Below are 20,678 nucleotides of genomic sequence, written 5' to 3'. Positions count from 1 at the left end.
ACATCATCAGCCGGCGGGGGCACAGGACCAGATCACAGTGCCACACGGTGGGTCCCCTGACCGCTGAGCACAGTCCAATGCGTCCTCACCTCCAGCTTCCAACCCCCAACAGCAAAGCACTCCCAGAGGCATCAGGCTTGGGACACACGTACCAAACACCCCCTCTCCCACAATGTGCTCAAGGCCTGCAGAGACCCCGGAGGCCCAAGGCCCACCTCCTACCTCAGTGCTCCCAGCACTGGAGGACACGGAGGGCTGGGACGTCTCAGGCAGCCGCACAGTGGCCAATGCAGATGGAGTGAGCAAAGATCAGCCGAAGAAGAGGACTGTGTTCTGAGCAGGAGGCTCTCACAGAAGGGCCTCAGTTTTTAAACAGAGGGACAGTGAGCGGTGCCAGAGGCTGTCCTCTAAGGAGAGGGCGTCGTGTGGGGAAGGAGGGGCCCCTGGTACAGATGCAAGGACCCCGAGAAATCAGCTGCTCCCCTCTTCTGTGCGTCTCTCCTGGCCGCCGATGTCTTGTCACACTGAAGCTTCTGGTGGGCAAAGGCCGTGCTCCTTCAGGGTACACAGTGGAGTCTCACGGATTTGCTCAACAAGCAAGGGGGTCGCGCGACAGTCACCACAGGGCAGACCCAGGCGGTCTGGCCCCAAGCCGGGGAGGACCTGGACATCTTCAGGAGGGACTGGCTCACGATGGCCCTGTTCCAGGGAGGGCTGGCCCTGCTCTATGTCCGTGGGGGGCCACTGATGATCACAGTAACGCCCATCAGAGGCCGGAACACGTGGCCCGAACCACACACGGGAAACCATCCCGGGCTCATCGCTGTGGCCGCGGCTGCTCACCCGTTTCTCACGCAGTCCAGGAGACTGAGGGCTCCCCACCCACAGCTCGTGACCGTTCCAGCTCCCTGCTGACCAAGTCACGGCCGAAGGCATCCCTGCAGCTTCTCTGGCTGGAGACGGGAAACAGCTTTCCTCCAAGGGCCGTGGGAGCTCGCATGGCCTCGGGCTGGTTTCTGTCCAGTTTCCGATTCATAAAAGCTGTTCCAGACACCTGGACCTTCAGCCAGAGACAGTGCACGTGAAACCACACCCACAGCAGAGGCCTCCAGCCGGCTCAGGACAGAATCGACCCCACACGCGGGATCGGCAGTGCAGTAGAGAAGCCAAGCCCAGGCCAAGTTGATGCCAGACACATGGCCATCCCCCAGGGATGCACATTTTGGACACACATTTTGGACATCCCGTCCCCCAGGAACGCACATTTCTTGTGATTTCTTGCAGGCTTCCCTTTGGTGTGATTTCAGACCCATCCTGGGAGCCCAGTCAGCTCCGTGAATAACGTAACCAATCACTCCAGCCTCCTTGGTGAGGCCTCCAGGACCCTCCGGAACCCTCCAGAAATGTCCCCGGCCCATTTCCCCAACAGCCCTAGCCAGGCCTGTGGCTCACAGCCTCCTCATGCTTGGCCTGGCTCTGAGCTCCCCCTTCCCTGACATGCCAGGGCCCTGGGTTTCTAGTTGCTGTATGTGGTATGCTGTTTTCCAGCTTTTTTACACATTTAAGTTTTGCCTTCCCAAGAACAGCAGTGAGGAGACTTCATGCTGTATTTGGCCCTTACCTTTTATCTGTGTGTGTGCTTTACAAATGTGCCTAGAAATTACATGAATGACCGTGTCTAGGAGCTGTGCTGTGCATGGGGGCTCGGAACACACGATGGAAAATGGCCCAGGCACTGCAGTTTGAGCCCAGCAGGTACCCAGTGGACCCTGGGGCCCTCACTGAAGTGCGACACAAAGCCCCGCACACATGGGCTCCTGCAGGGCACAGAGCCGACGTGCCGGCTTCAGACAGCTGCTGCTGCGGGCAGGCCCAGCACCTTGGCCAAGAGCCCACTCCTGCCCTGTCCGGATCAGTTAAACAGGAAGGTGCTCCCTGCCTGGAGAGGAAACCACACACGCCAGCCCCAGATCAGCAGCTCTGAACAATGAGCGTCATCACGCTGGTCCCTGAACCTTGGGGACGCCCGGGGGGCCTGGGGCCCGTGTCCAGCAGCAACTCGACCCATCGCTTCCCACCCCCAGGAGCTGTGGGAGTGACGGCACCAGGTGTGACGGACGAGGGTGGGGTGGCCGACCTGGACGGGAGGTTGCTTTCTCCTCCTCCCGGATGGACAATTTCATTTTACAAACCTGGTCAGCCCTGTCTGGAGCCATCAGGCTGTGGGGAGGGACCTGCTGCACAAAGCAAACAGCTAAACCTTAAGTCAAATAAAACACCTCTGTAGCAGCAGATGCAGAGGGCGCGGCTCACCAGGTGGCTGGGGCTGAAGGGACAGTGGACTCGGGGCAAGGGTCAGCGACGCTCATGCCCCCCACTCTGCTGTCCACGCACGGGGTCACGGCTACGGGTAACTGTGGACGTCTACACAGGTGTCTGCAGGAGCTGCCTGTGTAACACTGCTCCGAGAGTCTGTCTGCCAGCTCCTCGGCTCCCACCCTATGCAGGGGCGTCAGCAGCACCCCCATCGCAAACCTGGAAGCGCAGACGGCATCTGTTGCCTGGGTTCCGTGCAGCGGAGAGAGGGCAGTGTGTGTTCCGGGGCCAGACCCACAGTGGTCTTGGTCTCAAGACTCACCCGAGGCTCTCCATGGGAATTTGGGGCTCTGGGTCTGCCGCTGAGCTGGGAAGTTGCTCTCCCCAGATGGAGACGTGAGGACGAGATGATCTCAGAGTCCCTCCGTTCACGGGAAGCAGCCGCTCAGCTGGGAAAGCAGTGCCGGTGAGGGTGGCCCAGGGCTGGCAGCAGCACCCGCCCAGGCCCAGCTCCCGCAGCTGCCTGGCCCCACCTGAGATAGCGAGGGCGGGACCGGCCCAGCAGCTGCCAGGGCGCGTCCAGATCTGTGCAGGAGTTTCATGGGGGTGGCGAAGGCAGAGAAAGCAGCTGAGGATCCTAGGCAGGGGCTCGGCTATGCACAGACGCAGACGACACAACACAGCCCCCGTTCGGGTACCGTGGGCGGCACTGCCAGCCATCAGGACTCAGGAGAGATGGGGGCGGCACCAGGTTTCCACCCACAGGGCTCACCAGGAGCCTGGATGCCATTCTGGGCCATGAACCCATCTGAGGAGAACAGTCTTGGGACCATGGGGCGCATCCGAGAAGGGCATTCCTGGGCCCGTGGGGCACACCCGAGGAGCACGGTCGCAGGATGCCATGGAGAAAAGATGGGGATGCAGGGCCTTGGAAGGGGATGCAGGGCCTCTGAAGGGGATGCAGGGCCTCGGAAGGGGATGCAGGGCCTCGGGAGGGGACGCAGGGCCTCGGGAGGGGACGCAGGGCCTCTGAGGGGGACGCAGGCCTCTGAAGGGGACGCAGGGCCTCGGGAGGGGACGCAGGGCCTCTGAAGGGGACGCAGGGCCTCGGGAGGGGACGCAGGGCCTCGGGAGGGGACACAGGGCCTCGGGGGGGGACGCAGGGCCTCTGAGGGGGACCCAGGGCCTCGGAAGGGGACGCAGGGCCTCAGAAGGGGACGCAGGGCCTCGGAAGGGGACGCAGGGCCTCGGGAGAGGACGCAGGGCCTCGGGAGGGGACGCAGGGCCTCCGGAGGGGGACGCAGGGCCTCGGAAGGGGACGCAGGGCCTCGGAAGGGGACGCAGGGCCTCTGAGGGGCACTGCACACTCTGGAACACCATTTCCCCAACAGACATTCCACATGATGGGAAACATTTGCGATGTTCTGGGTGGAAAATCACAGCACAGGTCGAGCCTGGCCCGTCCCAGCCCCGCTGCACACACAGCCCGGGGCAGCACGGCCCATCCTGGAGTGTCAGGGTCACTACAGCTGGCTAGATGCAGGGACCAGAAACGTTTCCATTCTTTTGTCGAAAACTCTCTAAAGTCAACGCCTTTTACTTATTTTTTCTAGACAAGGCCTCGCTCTGTCACCCAGGCTGGAGTGGAATAGTGCGATCTCGGCTCACTGCAGCCTCGAGCCTTGATCTCCGGAGCTCAAGCGGTCCTCCCGCCTTAGTCTCCTGGGATTACAGGTGCACGCCTCCAAGCCTGGCCTACATTTTATTTTAAATGCCATTTACCTTTGTGATGTAGGATATCCTTAGAAGATGAGGAGGGCTGGCCCAGCCTTGGAGACTGCATGAATCTGGTGGCTTAGGGAAAAGGGGAGGTCTCTAAATGGAGCCCTGGGAGGGGAACTCGGGACTACGTGGGGAGAAGACGTCAGGCTCGGATCTGGTGAAGGTCAGCCTGGCGTGGGGTGAGGGCAGGGCTGTACTGTGCTTCGGCTGAATGTAAAGGCTGCACCCGGCATCACTCCCTGGTGGCCCCCAGGCACTGCTTGGCATGGGGATGTCAGTTCATGTGGGTGTGCCCAGAACTGAACGGACTTCCAGGCCATGCCTGCCCACTCACCTGGTAAGTCAGATCCCACCCTTCTGATGCCACAGGGAGAGAAGAGTCTGGGGGAGAGGGCAGACTCTCCCGCTGCTCTCCCACTCATCCCCCCGTTCCTGTGGAAGGAGGGTTCGGTGACAGGATGCCAGCAGCCCGCCACCTCCACCCCCAGAGCCACACTCCTCCCTGCATCCCACACGGTCCCACATGGGGCAGCACATCCTGGGGGTAACTTCAGGCCAGCAGGCCTTGGAGCCATAACGCCACAGGCTCACTCCACCACCGACCCCACCTCGGCCGCCAGCTCCCCTCAGCTCTCCTGGGGCAGAAGTGGCAGCCCGGAGACACTGCCACCCAGCAGCAGCTCACACAGCGGCAAGGACAGCAGTTGCAGTGCCAACACGTACTGAGCACCAACTGTATACTGGATGCTGCCCTAAGCTGTCACACAGCTTAGTGCTGATGGTATACTGGGCGCTGCCCTAAACTGTCAAACGGACCTTCTTTCCTTCTTTCTCTTAATCATATGCTCAGCAAACAGGCATGTTCAGGAGGCGGACAGGCTCGAGAGCGAGCCCCTGTCTACATCCCCATTCTGCTGGCTGACACGAGCTTTGTGCCCTCAGAGACGCCCTGAGCCTCTGTGAGCAAGTCTGTAAAACGAGGTGAGCCCGGGGCACCGGCACAGTGCCTCGACACAGCGGTGTGCCACTCAACAGCCGCATCCTGGAGAGGAGAACATGGGAGGGGCAGACACACGTGAGTGCCATGCAGGTCAGAGGATGTGGCACCATGTGCAGAAAGGTGACAGGATGGAGGGGATGGAGCCTAACCTGGGGAAGTCTCCGCAGCCGGGCGCACACGGACGCTGCGGTTGTTCCCCTTTTTGGGCGATAAAACCGAGCCACACACAGGTCGAGGGCTGCCTGGGCTAACAGGGGAAGCGCAGGCCTGGGTTTGAGCCCAGCCCGCTGGCTCTGCAGCCCCCAACCTCGGTGGCCTTTCCGACTCACTCCACCCAACCTGTGCAGATGGGACGGCTTGGGAGGCCCATATGTCTGCCCGCAGCAGCGACCCCAGGCAGGAGAGCGTGTGCCCGGGAGGATACCCCACCCTCGGGGCTGGATTTACTCCCCGGGATGAAGGACATCGCGCCGCCTCACCGCAGGCTTCCCGGCTTTCCGCACATTGGTCACCGAACCCAGCTGTTCGAGCAGCCACATCCCTGACCAGCGGGAAGAAACGAGACAGCTCACCAAAGGGGAATCCAAATGTCTGAAAATATTTTCACCGATATTTTCCCCACTCTCACACACTTTTACAAACTCAACTCAGAGATTCATGAGGAACTCCCCCACCGACAGCCTCCTGGGCAGCCCTGCCAGCCCCTGCCCGAGACACTGGCACAGACAGTGACGTCAGCTTGACGTCCCACGCACCGCGCCCTGTTGGCAGCCACGCCAGCCCCCGCCCGAGACACGGGCACAGTGACATCAGCTTGACGTCCCACGCACCGCGCCCTGTTGGCAGCCACGCCAGCCCCTGCCCGAGACACCAGCACAGACAGTGACCTCAGCTTGTGGTCCCAAGCGCCACACCCCACATGAAGGTGCTTTTTTTTAATCAGGAAAAAGACGAAGGCGGAGGGTCGGCTGGGACCCTGTCCTGGGTACTGCCCTACCACCCCACCCCTCCTCTGCCCTCTTTAAAATGAAGGCGTGTTTGCTGCTGTTGTGATCGTGCCTTTTATCTGAAGGGAAATCGAGCTGTGGATCTCACCGTCTTTCTTCACCTCCCGATCTAAGGGAGGGAAAATCCTACCCACCCAGGAGGCAAACACGTCTCTTAACCGGAGGCAGATCTCCAAGGTGCCTGTGGTGTCATCTTCACCCAGCACCCCATTCCCAGCTCACACAGCCACTTCTGGTGCTAAAATGGGATGGGATCACCTAACCTCTCCCTCTGAAGCCTGTCTTGACTGATGGCACCACCGTCCACCCCAAATTCCAAGCCTGACGTCGTGGGGCCATTGACGATGACTTCTCGCTCCCTCTCTCCAAGAAACATCCCTAAGCCCTGTCCCTCCTGCCCTGAAACCTCTCTCCAGGCACCCTCCCCCTCCCCTCCCACTGCCACTTCTGTGGCTCCGATCCTGGAGTCTCATCCAACGCCTGAACGACTAGGGTGGTCCTAAGCCACTTGTTTCCATGCAGTCCCTCCCGACTGTCACCTGCTCCCTGATTTCCTTGCTGAAAGCGGAGTCTCATTTCACATCTCTGCTAAAAGCCCTCCTGGTGGTCTCTGTGGCTAACAGTCAAATTCCTGGACCGGTGTTGACACCAGAGCCCTCAGGTCGGCCCCCACTGCCCAGCAAGCCTCTGCCCTGGAGCATCCTGGAACACCCGCCATGTTGTGTGCCCAGTGCTCCCCCGCCGCCGTGTTCACACCAAGACATCGCGCGGCTTTACCGGGGCTGTGCCATCCGTGTCTCCATCACCAGCTCCTCCCCCAGCCTCTGTCAGTACAGCCTCTCTGTGGCCTCCCCACGCCCCACGCCACCTCTCCCTCCGCGGCAGAGCGCGTGGTAACCTCTGGCTTAAAAGCCACCTTACTGCAGAGGCGGGAGCTTCTCAAGGCAGCGAGCCACTCTCTCTTCACCCCCATGGCCCATGGACTCATGCCTGATGCCTGCGCACGTTTGGCAGAGACTGAGCCGGGGCTGCCACTGTAAGTATTTTAGGGTTTGCACCAGTGTAGACACCCTTACGAGATGAACACATGTCGCTGAGAAATGTTTTCTTTTGTCCCAGCTCAAATATAATGTGAAAGTCAGTGCTTAAAGCCAGAACTGAGGTGAACTTTTTAGTGTTTCCGATGTTCTGTAGATTTACAGTATAGGAGGCCTAATGCAATAAAAATGATTGGCTATGAAACACGAAGGGGAGAAGGGTAAGTTACGTAAGTGCCAAGTTCCACCTTTCCCCAACTAGAATATTCGGTGTCCATTTCACAAAAACGAGACCGGGCTGAGAAGCTTCCACATCATTATTCAGCGGGCCCAGCTCACTGCTTCAAACGCAACTTCCTACAGGCCACACTCATTTCCCTAATCCACTCCCAAAGAACAGACATGCAGCCACTGAGGATGAGAAGTGACCACCGTAGACGCACAGGGGGAACGTCTGGAGTGCCCTGGGTGGGTGGTGGCTCTCCCCGCAGGAGCACGGCTTCCCCTTCCACCGCCCTCACTGAGATGGGGAAGTCGGGCAAATTCCAACTGGGCCTCATGACATCAGGAAGCACGGTCCAGGTTTAGGCAGATTCTTAGATACACATCCATTGGCTCCCACTAAACATGGCCAAGTATCTCCTACAGGCTGGGTATCCTGTATCCAAAATGCTTAAGGCCAGAAATGTTTTGGGTTTTGGATTTTTTTCAGAGTTTGGACTATTTGCATATACATAATGAGACATTTGGGACGTGACCCGAGTCTAAACAGGAAATTCATTTATGTTTCACACACACCTCATACATGTAGCTTGAAGGTAATTTTATACAATATTTTAATTTTGTGCATGAAGTAAGTTTTGACTGTGGCTATCGTGGGGTCAGGTGTGGATTTTCCACCTGTGATGTCATGTCAGAGCTCAAAAGTTTCAGGTTTTGGAGCATTTTGGATTTTCTAATTGGGGCACTCAACCTGTAATAAAAAGGGAATACTCGCCTTGTTTAAATAAATACTTTAAATACAGTGAGATCACTAGGGAGGGTAAGACAGGGGCTTTTAACAAGAAATTGTTTTCATGGGCTGAATCCCACATAGGCCAAGCCCTGTGGAGTCGGCTGTGGTTGAGACCAGAAACCAGCCAAATCCCGCCTTGCCAGACATGACTTCCGATAACTTAGCCCGCAGGGAAGGGCTCCTGGCTCTGAGCAAATGACCCCCTTTCCCGGCCAGGGAGCACAGCCTGCACAGAGCATGCAAATCAGGGTCACAAACAGCAAATGCCAAATGCCCTCAAAAAAGCAAATTTCAGTTGCATCCTGAGCTGCCATCTTGAGGGTCTTTCTTTATAGAATCATTTGCAAACTTCTGATAGATTTTTGAAATACTTAGCAACTTCTAATAAAATTTCCAATGTTCTAATGAAGTCACACTTTAAAAATCTGCTATTATTTCCTTGTGGAATGAGTACTGTAACTGGATAATGTGTCTGAAAGGTGTTCGTATCCTGGGAGACACCCCCCAAAACACAGCGAATCAGGTCCTGGGAGACGCCCCCCAAAACAGCAAATCAGGTCCTGGGAGACGCCCCCCAAAACATAGCGAATCAGGTCCTGGGAGACGCCCCCCAAAACACAGCGAATCAGGTCCTGGGAGACGCCCCCCAAAACACAGCGAATCAGGTCCTGGGAGACGCCCCCCAAAACACAGCGAATCAGGTCCCATACAACGTGTACAAAGTTAACAGAAGCGGGTAGCAGGTGGCCGGATTTCACAGAAAGCCTCGGCGAGGGCAGTGTCGTGGCCATGCTCAGGTTCAGCTGAGACTCTGCTTCCTGGAAGGAAAGCTCCTGTCCCGTCCCCTCCTGCAGGCCCCACAGAGCAGCTGGACCCAGGTACAGAGCCCCAGGTGCAGAGCCAGGTGGCAGAGGCCGAGCAGGCTTTGTTTTTGTCTCTGTGACAACGATGTGCCAGCAGACACCTAGTTTACTCTCACATGGCTGCAGGGTGGTGGCTCAGGGAAGGAGGCGGCGGGTTTTCAGGAGTGCGTTCAGCCAGCTGCGCTCTCCTCAAAGCTGATAAGCACGCCAGTTCTCCTAACCCCAGGTCACCCCTGCCCGTTGTTTAGGGAACAGGGGCTGATTCTTTGCTTTCCCTGCAACATTGGGCCTGGCCTGGCACAGAACAGACGCTGGGCACACACTTCCAAAGTAAGTGAAGAAGGACGGGATGAAGAAAAGCACCCCTTAGACCTCTGTCATCTTCTGCTAATTCATTTGTTCTTGGCTCCACACAGAAAACAGCTGAAAATTCGTGCCTGTACATAGAAGTCGTGGAAAGTCCTCTGAACTCTTGGCAATCGTGGAAAGCAAAGGTCTCCTCGCAAGAGCAGACCCCTCCACATGATTCTGAAGGAAACTGCGCGAGGGTCTCTGCCAGCCACTGCTCCCTGCCTCGGCCACCGGGTGGTTTATGATGTCACACTTCTCAAGGCACCGTATTTGGGATAAGCACTTGCATTGGGTTTGCTTAGCACACTCTACTTTGTCCTTGAAAAAACAGACTTCTCTGGGATGAAGACAAAGTGGTCTCCTGTCCCCGAACTTACCTGACACTGCAGGGTTTGGAACAAATATCCCACGACAGGGCTGGACCTGGTGTAGCTGCCATATTCTGTTCCAGGGGTCTTTAAACATAAGAAAGTGACGAAGGGTGTGGTAGTTCCTGCGCTTTCAGGATAGACAAGGTTCCCACAAATCTGAATGGTTTAACACAGGGGTTTCCAAGCCCCGGGCCACAGACCAGTACTGGTCGGGCTGCACAGCAGGAGGTGAGCAGCGGGTGAGTGAGGACTGCCTGAGCTCCGCCTCCTGTCAGATCAGCAGTGGCGTTTGATTCTCCTAGGAGCGAACCCTACGGTGAACTGTGCATGCGAGGGATCTAGGCTGTGAGCTCCTTATGAGAATCTAATGCCTGATGATCTGAGGTGGAACAGTTTCACCCTAAAACCATCCCTACCCCTGATCCGTGGAAAAGTTATCTTCCATGAAACTGGTCCCTGGTGCCAGAAAGATTGGGGACTGCTCGTTTAAGAGACTGCAAATTAGAAAAGAAAACATCACTGAACTCGCATGGAGTCTAAGAGCTCAGGGGGGACTTGGGCGTGATAGCTCCATCCCCTGCTCAGGGAGGACTCGGGGGACTCCAGTGTGGTAGCTGCATCCCCTGCTCAGGGAGGACTCAGGGGACTCCAGTGTGGTAGCTGCATCCCCTGCTCAGGGAGGACTCGGGGGACTCCAGTGTGGTAGCTGCATCCCCTGCTCAGGGAGGACTCAGACATGGTAGCTCCATCTGCTCAGCACAGACATGTCCCTCCAGGCCACACAGAGCTGCTGAGAATTAAAATGCACCACACCTGCGCACACAGAGGCACCAGCTCTGCAGGGAAAGGTTCACACGCCCAGGCCCTGCTCCCCACATCGGGCAAGTGCTGACCTTCCCCACGACTTTCCTTTCTGCTATTGAAATACATTCTTATCATGGCAGGGCTGTACCCCAAAGGTGCTTAACAACCTTTTTGGCTCACCATGTAGAATTAAAAAAAAAAAGAAAACCCGCAGTAGACGAGGACCACAGAGAGCAACATGCGTCCCAGGCAGAGACAGCCGCACCACCACACACGGTGTGTGCATGTGCGCTGCCACAGACGCCATTGCCCTCCCTCTGAATCGGCGCAAACTCTGGGTCTCAGCCCCAAGACGAGTGGTGTGGGCACCTCCGGAAGGAGGCCTCCTCGCCCCGCAGCCAGACCCTGTGACTGTCTTCTGAACACAGTTTATTCAGAGCAATCTTCTGATGCCCAACCCTGTTCCCCTTCTCTGAAGAACAAAAATATACAGCAGGATTCCAGGTAACTGTAACAATGGGCATGTGTTGCTTGGGTGAGGCTGTCCCCTGTGGGCTGGGCGGGGTCAGTTCTGGTCATTTCTCACAGGTCCGCTGTGACGAGGGGGACGATCCTACCGTCTGCCCACAGCGATGGTGCTCGTGGGTACTTCCCACACCCTTGCCAGACTTCACACTTTCCAGACACATACTGGCCCCTTCCAGGCCCTGGACAGGGATGGGAGGCTGGATGGGGGCGAGGGAGCCCAACACCCAACCTTCTCACCACCGTGCAAAGACCAGCAAGCCACAGTACAGAGGACTTCCCTTTCTTCTGCCACCACCATGGAAGTGAAAACGTTGCATGCAGCACAGGCCAAGACCTCACACCCGGCCCCCTCCTTAGTCTGCCAGACCATTTTGGGCAGAGCAGCTAAAATCTCTGAACTCCAGGACTCAACTGTGAGGCTGCAGAAGGCCAACTCTGCTTCCCTTGCTGGGCCTCTCCGACTTGGTTTTTTTTTTTTTTGAGACGGAGTCTCGCTCTGCCGCCCAGGCTGGAGTGCAGTGGCGCGATCTCGGCTCACTCCAAGCTCCACCTCCCGGGTTCACGCCATTCTCCTGCCTCAGCCTCTCCGAGTAGCTGGGACTACAGGTGCCCGCCACTGCGCCTGGCTAATTTTTTGTATTTTTAGTAGAGACGGGGTTTTACCGTGGTCTCGATCTCCTGACCTCATGATCCACCCGCCTCGGCCTCCCAAAGTGCTGGGATTACAAGCGTGAGCCACCGCGCCTGGCCTCCAACTTGGTTTTAATTTGTCTGAGGAGGGGAGTCTGAGCAGTGAGTGAAAAGCAAGAGAGGAAAAAGACAAATGGGTGCTGGTGCTGACCTTGTGCTGGGCAGATCAGGGGGCAGACAACCAGCCCTGGGCTGCGTCCACAAGGTCTCCACCCCCCACCTGGGGCTGCAGGTGCTCCAGGCCCACGCCATCCTCTGCGTGGCTGCAGACAACAGCGTTTCGGGAAAGTGCTAGAAGGGGCAGGTGGAGGGAGATGCCTTCTGGGACCCCACCCAACCCGAACCTGAAGAAGCTGCAGAGACCCTGCGGCCTTTGCTGTCTGCGGCCCTGCAGCCGGGTGAACGGATGGCTTCAGGGAAAGGCAGCTCCACTGAGTGAGTTCACCGGGTGCCAGCTGCGTAAAAGGACCCACCGAGATGGAAACGCGGCAGCCCAGGGTGGCTGTGGCCCTGCGACCTCACGTGCTCCAGCTCCGGCGCTGGCTCCCAGTCCCACCTGAAGCCTCCCCGGGGCCTTCGGCAGGATGCCGGCTTGTTTTCTTGTCAAATCGAACTGCATGTTGGCCAAGAGTGGCTCCTGCCACCCTTGAGGCATCCCCACGGTCCTGAGAGAACCCTAGGTGGCCCTGGTAGAGTGCAGTGTACACTCCACTGTCGGGGGAGCCCCCACGGTCTGTGAGGCAGGCAGGGGAGTGAGGGCGCAGTGCAGACCTGGCTGCAGCAGGACTGAGGCCCCATGGGCGGGGTTGGCACCCTCGGCCCAGTGTCCACCCACAGGCAGGCAGGCCCCGCCCAGCAGACCCTCCGATGGGGCTTCCCTCCCTCAGGGGGTCCCCAGTGTCACAGAGAGGTTTGCGTGACTCCTGCGTTTCCGTCCTAACCAGTGGGCCCAGGGGACCGCCTGTCCTCAGAGACACGCCTGTGGTCTCCCAGGAGCGCCACCACTGTCTTAAACACCCCTGCGCGGTGGGTCCTCTGAGGGCAGTGGGACCGTGGGGAGGTGGGAGGTTTGGGGGAAGCCCAGCTGTGAATGGGGCGGTGGTGGTGCTGACATCTACTAAACTCCTGCTGTGTCCTCCTGCACCGTCGGAGGGACGCTCTGACAACCCTGTGATGTGCAACGTTTCTCTCAGTGACTTTCTGACTCCTCATCTGCAGAACGGGTGAGTTCAGAAGAGAGTGGATGCAGTTTTATAAACAGCAAAGCTGCGACTCTGAGGACAAGGACTCAGCACTCTGGATCCCGGGAAAGCGCCACATGGCATCCGGCCGTGGCCCTATCCTCACGGAGGCTGTGTCTTCACAGGCAGGATCAGACCCCGACCGCAGGTCATGCCAGGCAGACACACGGATGGCATTCAGCCAGTGAAGGGGCGAGCCCTCATTCCAGGGCATTTTCTGGACTTTAAGGTTGAATGAAGGAAATGCCTTCTGAGGCAGGAGACCTGCTCAGCCCCACGCATGGCCCCGGGGGCTCACTGACCATTGGACGGGAAGAGGAAGAGTGGCCGGGACTCGCAGCTCCCTGCACGGCTGCCCGTGGGAAGCTCTGCATAAACTGGGCTTCGGTGTGCCAGGGCCGATCCTCAGGCATGTCACCGGGTGTCCCATGGTCAAGGGGACCAGCAAAGTGTTTGGTCATGGCCTCGGCTCTGTCCTGCACCTGCAGCCGTGGCCCCCGGACATCAGAGCTCTCAGGATGTGGGGCAGCCTGGTGCAGGCTGAGCCCCCAGCTGTTTGCACAGTGGTGTGAAGCTTAGGCTTGCCAGACAAAGGGAGGTCATTTGCTTTTGGTAGCCGTGACATAAATTAGGGTCAGATGATAACTTTAGGGTGAAAAGCTCATTTGCTCCTTGTCCCCACTCGCTGAGCTACTGCAAATTCCACAGGGGACACAGACTGCCCTGTGGAGCACGGGGCATCCACAGAGGGCACCTCCACGCCGCCTCACCCAGAAGCCGCCTCGACTGCTCCGAGCACACCACCTGCGAGGGACTCACAGGGGACGAGGAGACTCACCCTCAGCCACGGACAGCAGCCAGGAGCACCACTCAGAATACAGGTAGTAGCTTTTCATTTCCGCCACGGAAATCCGGACAGGCTTTCTGTCCCCCATGGCGAGGATCAGTGCCGGGGAGGAGGCGCGCTGCCCTGGGCTCCCCACAATCCTCTCCGTGTAACAGGACCTTTCTGTGCTGAACTTTGTCCCCTAAAATCTGCATGAGGGACCAGCTGGCTTTTTACTTTCATTTCACCCACTACCTGGGACAGAGTACACCAGGTAATTACCCTCCTGGAGGCCGATTCCTGGTCCACCCTGATGTTTACATGCAGGTCCAGGCGACACACCGCGCCCGCCCGAGAGGAACTTGTGGAAAAAGGAACGAGCCTGAGCTGTTCTTGCCTTGGGTCCAGGCACAAGGGACCCCGCTGGGGGCATGGCCTCCCTTGCTTTCAACAGGCAGCCGGAAGATGAAACGCAGCAGGTCTTCCGCTGTGCCTGGGGAGCAGCGTATTCCTGGGGAGGCTGAGCCAGAGTCCTGTCGGGGGTGACTGCCTGCCAGTCCCCCTCCATCTGATCACAGCCCCAGATGCTGACACCACTGGCAATTTGAGGGATGGACAGAAGCAGAGGGGTCTCTGGAGGAGCATGAGCTGCACAGACAGCGGGACCTGAATCCTGACACCCTCTCCCCTTCCAGCTTTCCCTCCAGGGAGTCACGTGTGATCGCCGAGGGACTGGTTCCTCCCAGAAGAACAGCTTTTCTTTGTGCACGATCTTAGATCCCAATGTTTTCCTTTTTGCACGTGCTACCAGGAAGCTTAAAGGGGAGTTCAGCTGAGATCACTCACCCCGGATGCCTCAAATGTATTATCTGCTTCTTATGGTGAATCCTGATTCTGTTTGAAACTTCCTGTGCCAATCTCAAACACGTTTTATGAAGAGAATTTCTAGGCCAGGCGCAGTGGCTCACGCCTGTAATCCCAGCACTTTGGGAGGCTGAGGCGGGTGGATCACATAAGGTCAGGAGTTTCAGACCAGCCTGGCCAACATGGCGAAACTCCATCTCTACTAAAACTACAAAAAAAAATATAGCCAGGTGTGGTGGCACACACCTGTAATTCCAGCTACTCAGGAGGCTGAGGCAGGAGAATCGCTTGAACCCAGGAGGCAGGATTGCAGTGAGCCAAGATCATGCCATTGCACTCCAGCCTGGGTGACAGAGTGAGACTCCATCTCAAAAAAAAAAAAAAAAAAAAAAAAAAGGAGAATTTCTAAATTCTAAGTAAAACAATCTGTTTTTCTTGGCTTAATTGGAACTCAGCTCCAAATACCCCACGGCAGAGCAGCACAGGGGGACCCTGGGAGATCCGGCTGGTGTCTCTGAAGTATGGTGGTGTCTCTGCCACCACACCATGCGGGACAGAGGGGAGGTGGACAACCCTGGCACCGGCCCCAACCTCCACTCAGTAAACAGACAACATCCACTCTTGGTTATCAGAAAATCGCCACCTGCAGCCACATTTTCTCCCAGCACCGTCTCCTCCGGGCAGAGGAGGCTCCTCCCCCATGTGAGTGGAAGTCCGCCTGCCTCCTAACCCGAAGGGGCTCTTTTCAGTGCCCAACCCGAGGAAAACAGCTGCAGCACGGGGATAGGTCTGTCCACAGAGATGCAGAAGCCAGCCTGACCCAGACACACAGGTGGAGGAGGAGGAAGCCAGGCAGAAGGGAAGGCCCAGGAGGCTGCAGACGCCACGTTTCCCCGGGGCCACAGTGCGTCAGAGCGCTCAAGTGTCTGTCACCTGCCTCACATCCTGATTACCAAGGGCAGAGCCGGTGAGATAAGGCAGGCGACGGAGCTGTAAAGAGGCCACAGGCATCCGACGCCCCTCCCGGCTCCCTGTCTCCGCCTAAGGCTCTGCCGTGCCCAGCAGCACGGGCTGCGGAGGTGGTAACCTGCAGCGTGTCGGGCCTCAGATGTCGGGTGCTGCATTTACGGAGCTTGACTCAAGCCCCGCTGGGCTCCTCGAGGTGCAGGGCAGTGCCTGGAGAAGGCCACCCGCCGGATAGAAGGGAGGAGGCTCATCCTGCAATTGTGAGGTCCGGCCTGGGTCTCCGCAGTGCCACCGGGCACGCTCCCCAGCAGATGGGAAGCCAAAGGCATCTTAACTTTTTAATTCTCACAACACAGAATTAACTTCTAGGAGTTTCTGGTGAAAAATCCCACAGTGGATCTTACTGGAGCTTCCCGTCCCTACCCAGCTGCCATGAACCTGCAACCCTAGACCTGTGTGAGGGGCCCTGCTACCCTCTCACCTCCAACAAACCCTGAGGCACCTGCTGAGTGCTGCGTCCCTGCCACAGCCCGTGGGCCGCACCTGAACCTCACCTCAGGCCTTGCACTGAACCGGCCTGGCTGCCCCCACCACTTTCCACGCCCAAAGGCATCAGGAAGTGCTTTCCTCAACCTCCCCACCGGAACCAGTGCCTCCTTAGAGTCACCACCAGGGACTCGGGGACGAGCTGCGCCCCAGCCCCAGCCCAGCTCCTGAGGGTTCTTCCACTGACACCCCCTCCACACCGCGGCGCCCCTCAAGCTTCCATCCTCGCCCTTGTTCTCTGCAATTTCCCTGATCATCCTGTCCTTTGTCACGGCTCCAACTGGGTGTCAGCTCCAGCCCAGACGTCACTTCCAACCACAGACACGATCACAGACATCACACCAAGCCCCTTATTGCAGCATGGGCTCAGCCATGGCTGGGACAGCTCACCGTGTCCTGAGGGTCCGCGGCACGGCCCCTGCCCAGCTGTCCCCTCCCACAGCATGCGAGAGCAGGCCTCTCGGCACAGCCGCGACACCCGCCTCCCACCAGACACAATGAGGGCTCAGCAGCCTTCCATGGCGCATACCCTCCTCCGCAGGAGGCCCCCAAACTCCCCGTCTGCCGCATCTCCCACCTGATGGGCAGAGGGGGCAGAGCCTTTGGGAGATACTCCCGGCCGCCTGCCACGGAGCCTGGGCTCGCTCCAACCCTAGGTCCCCTGCTGCCACCCACTCTGTGGCTTCCTGCAATCCGCAGGCTCCAGGCCCCACAGGCGCCGCCACCCTTGGCCCAGCGTCCAGTCCTCTCCAATGCACGGCCAACATCTTGGAAAAAGCCTCCATCACCTGCTTTTCCTATGCCTCCACATCCTGTGCCTTCGGCCCCAGCTCAGAAATCCCCTTCACGGGGTGGGCACGGCCTCTATTACTAGTGGGGCTTCTCTGCCCTCCTTGGAGCCCACTAGGCCTCTAGAGCTCTTTCCAAAGCTCCCGAGCTCTTGTCCCTTGGTCCCCCTCGTCGGCCCCATGCTCTCTGCTGGGGCCCCCACTGCCCGACCCCTCAGACAAGGCCTCCACTGCTGCACTCCGGGCCTAGTTCCCCACAACCTTCAGGTCCAATGTGAGCTGAGCATCTTCCCCCAGCCCTGACAGAGGCCTGTCCAGTCCAGGCCTGGAAACACAAAGGAGCATCTGTGACTCCTCCACCTTCCAATCGGAGACGCACATCCTGGGAAGAAAACCTGCGGGGTGCCGAGCTCCTGCCTAGGGAGACAGCCAGGGCTGGGAGGGGACCGGACAAGGCTCAGTCCCCAGGCGCCCATGCCAGGTGGATCACGCTGGCGGCCCAGGCAATGGGAGGCAGAGGGCACTGGGCTCTGAGCTGCACCCGCACCGCCCAGCCTGGAGGAGGAGGCCCCACACCTGGGCCATGCATCCCCCTGCCTGTGCCTCGGGGTGTGGACCCTGCCGGGAGCTGGTGGTCATCCAGTCTCAGGCTCGCAGGCCCAGGGACCCAGAGTCTGCCTCTCACTACACCCAGGTGATCTGTGCCACAGGGGCCGCTCCACCCAGATGCCATGGGACCAGGGTTTGGCACACAGTTCCTTACAGAATGGGGGTGTCTCGTCGCCCTCACATTCCAGCCAACGGCAGGACGTGGCTCAGTGAGTGTGAATGTCGTGGACAACGTCTTCACAGGGGACCAGAGCACCACAGAACTCACAGCAGATGACACACTCATTGCCTTGTCTCCCGACGCTGCCACTGCAGAGGGGCCCATGTCGCTGTGAGAGTTACAGGGACAAGTTCACTGTGGCTCCTGCGTTCTCCTGCTCCCACTAGACAGGGTGGTACCCCACGGTGTGGAGACATCTCGGGGGTCCTTATGTGCAGTGAGGGAACGTCTCAGGGGTTCTCAGGCACAGGAAGGGGACGTGTCGGGGTCCCCACTGCACAGGAAGGGGACGTGTCGGGGTCCCCATCTCCAAGCCCCCACTGTGCTCATGTCCAGGGTCTTAAGACTTCAGCTTTGGGAGGGTGGTGGGGCGTGAATGGAACGCTGGTCACCCTGGCGCGTGCGGGATTCATGCACAGCCCCTGGCTGCCTCCCTCACACCGTGCTGTGGTGGATGTCAGTGGACTCGAAGGGAGGCTGGGATCTGTTATTTTAGCCCTGGGGTACTTGCACCCACACAGCGCACGCTCAGCTGACTGGCAGCGAGTGACACAGCCCTCCTCAGTGTTATAGGCTCTGTCCGTGCCCCCAAGACGGGGGAAAGGGAAAGGCGGCAGCCTGAGAGGCTCTCCTGTGCATGGCGCCCCTCCCGGCCGGCGCCGCTCGGCCCCAGGACAGTCAGGCATCGCCTGGATGTGTTCGCTGCCTCCCTTTCCTCTCCCTGACGCCCACCTGCCAGTGCCCAGCCGCCGCCCATCCATCTCTGAAATAAACGCTCCCAAACTCCGTGGGGAACCAGGTCAAAGCAGGGGCGGGGGCTGGCTCCAGCCAACTTCTGCCCCACGTTCCACAGCCCACCGTGGTTCCACGTCGCCAGACGGCGGAAAGTGCAGGAGGGAGCGGAAATCAGCAACAAGCTCCTTTCTCCCCCTCAAGCCAGCAGAATGCCCTTGCTCCTCTGAAGTGAATAAAAGCACTGGCTATGACTTGTGAGAGTTTAGGCTGTGCCATCGGGCCAAGCAAACGTGCTGTTCCTGAATGGCTGGGAGGGGCCTGGGTGGCCTGAGCTCCTCTGTGTGTGGTGCTTCGAGCCTGCATTGTTGGTCCACCAGGCCTGGGCCGCACCTGTGACAACTCTGCACCCTCACTCCACCCAAAACACACCTCTTGTGACGCAAAGGACACCCAGCTGCCCACAGACCGCGCGTGCCCAGGGAAGCCTCATTAAACCCGCCACTGCCGTTTCCCTCACTTTGAGTCCGCTCATCTTTCCAATATGAGCGGAAATTCCTAAGCCCAGGTTCCAGAACTGCAGGACAGGGCCGACCCAGAGATGAACAAAGAAAACTGGACCCACAGACCTGAAGTGGGGTGCCCAGCAGTCATCTCCTTTTTAAAAGGTCTCTGAGCTGCACAGGTTTTGCTGGTCAAGTGGTGAGAAAAATACCCCAGGGAGGCGCCTGCCCGCAGAGAGGACACCTGCAGAGGGGACACCGCACGTGCCCCCACGCCCTGCGACCCCATTGCATCTCACCTGGCCTCGAGCGCCCTGCAGTTCCCCAGCGCCTCCTGGGCAGTGACCACAGCCGCCGCAGGGTTCCCCGGGATGATCCCTTTTGGGCCATTGAGCCGCCCTGTCACAAAGGCTGCTACAAAGTGGAGGCAGCTCCGGTTCTTCACGCAGGGACCACAGGCGACCCCCTTATGCTGCAGCCACAGCCTTCAGATCTCTGCTGCGACAGCTAAAAGCCGGGCGGGTGCCGCACGGTCACTAGAGACAAGTGCTCAGGACCCCGGTGACTCTGGGCTTCACCAAGTCACGAGAAAGAACCCAAGAGGGCTGAGCCGCCTCCTCAGAGCGCCCGGCCTCCCGGAGCCTGGCCCGAGCCACCACCGCCCTGCACGCCTGGAAGAGCAGGCAGACAATGCCGTGGTGCTAGAGAAACCCAGCTGGTGTGCCTGCCCTGCTGTGTGCAAGTTCTGGGCCTTTCCTTCCTCGAACAGGGCGGGGGGCCTGCGTGGGCTGGACCTCCTTGCCTTATGGAGCAAGCCAAAAACACCTTCCAGGCCTCAGGAAGTCTCAAGTTCAAACAAACAACTACAAACCCAGAGGAAGGGAGGGACGTGCTGCTGGCTGTCCTGAAACAAAGTGGGAAGTTCCACGCCTGTGGCCCCATCTGCTGCCAAGCTCCTCGAGGGAGGAAGTGATGAGGTTGCTTTGCGTGGCCGGAGATGCTTTTCCCCAAGAGGTGTTGAGCCGGTCCCAAGCCAGCAGCTCCCACCCTTTGCCCCATGGCTGCTTCCGAGGGGTGAGAGGTGACAGCGTCCAGGGCTCCCAATGGTCCCCGAGGTGATGTGCCACCCTCGGGCTCTCAGAGTCACTGGGCACCGTGCTGGGCACACCCAGGGCTCCAGGCCTCACAGCTGATGTGCAAGGCCGTGCAAATGGCCTAGTGCCATTTTAACTCTTATTATTATATGCTCCAGGCCACAGGAAGAGAAGGTGGCAGGGCTGGCCCTCAGGCCTGCTTGTGAAAGCCCACAGGCTGTCTCGAGCACCACATGTGCCCTTCTGTGAGCTGATGTGATTAGAGCATGCATCTGGTTTGCAGCAGAAGAATGCATTTATTCAACATCGTTTACTGAGTGCACACCCATCCCGCCACCCTGCACAGGCGTTCACAGAATGGCTGGAGGGTCCCCGCCTACTGTGTCCTCCCACTGGCATCGGGGACATCAAGAGGGAAAGGATGCTTCCACGCCCTGAGAGGTGACGCCTTGGTGTCCTATTAGCCTCCACAAATACAGTGATTCTGTTCAAAGTGTTCTGTGCTGGGTTTGCTCCTCTGAGAGC

General features: G+C 58.6%; 1 protein-coding gene and 1 pseudogene across 1 annotated transcript in view; both read right to left on the bottom strand.

Annotated features, from left to right (window-relative positions):
• The window catches only part of MCF2L (MCF.2 cell line derived transforming sequence like), a 100,675-nt gene that overhangs the window by 68,130 nt on the left and 11,867 nt on the right, over positions 1–20,678 (bottom strand). The gene's annotated exons all lie outside the window — the stretch shown is intronic.
• On the bottom strand, positions 15,105–19,340 carry LOC115835218 (annotated as a pseudogene).

The sequence above is a fragment of the Nomascus leucogenys genome, chromosome 5 (assembly GCF_006542625.1).
Source record: "Nomascus leucogenys isolate Asia chromosome 5, Asia_NLE_v1, whole genome shotgun sequence".
Classification (NCBI taxonomy): domain Eukaryota; kingdom Metazoa; phylum Chordata; class Mammalia; order Primates; family Hylobatidae; genus Nomascus; species Nomascus leucogenys.
Note: the sequence above shows the minus strand (reverse complement) of the source record. Positions and strands in the feature narration are given on the sequence as shown.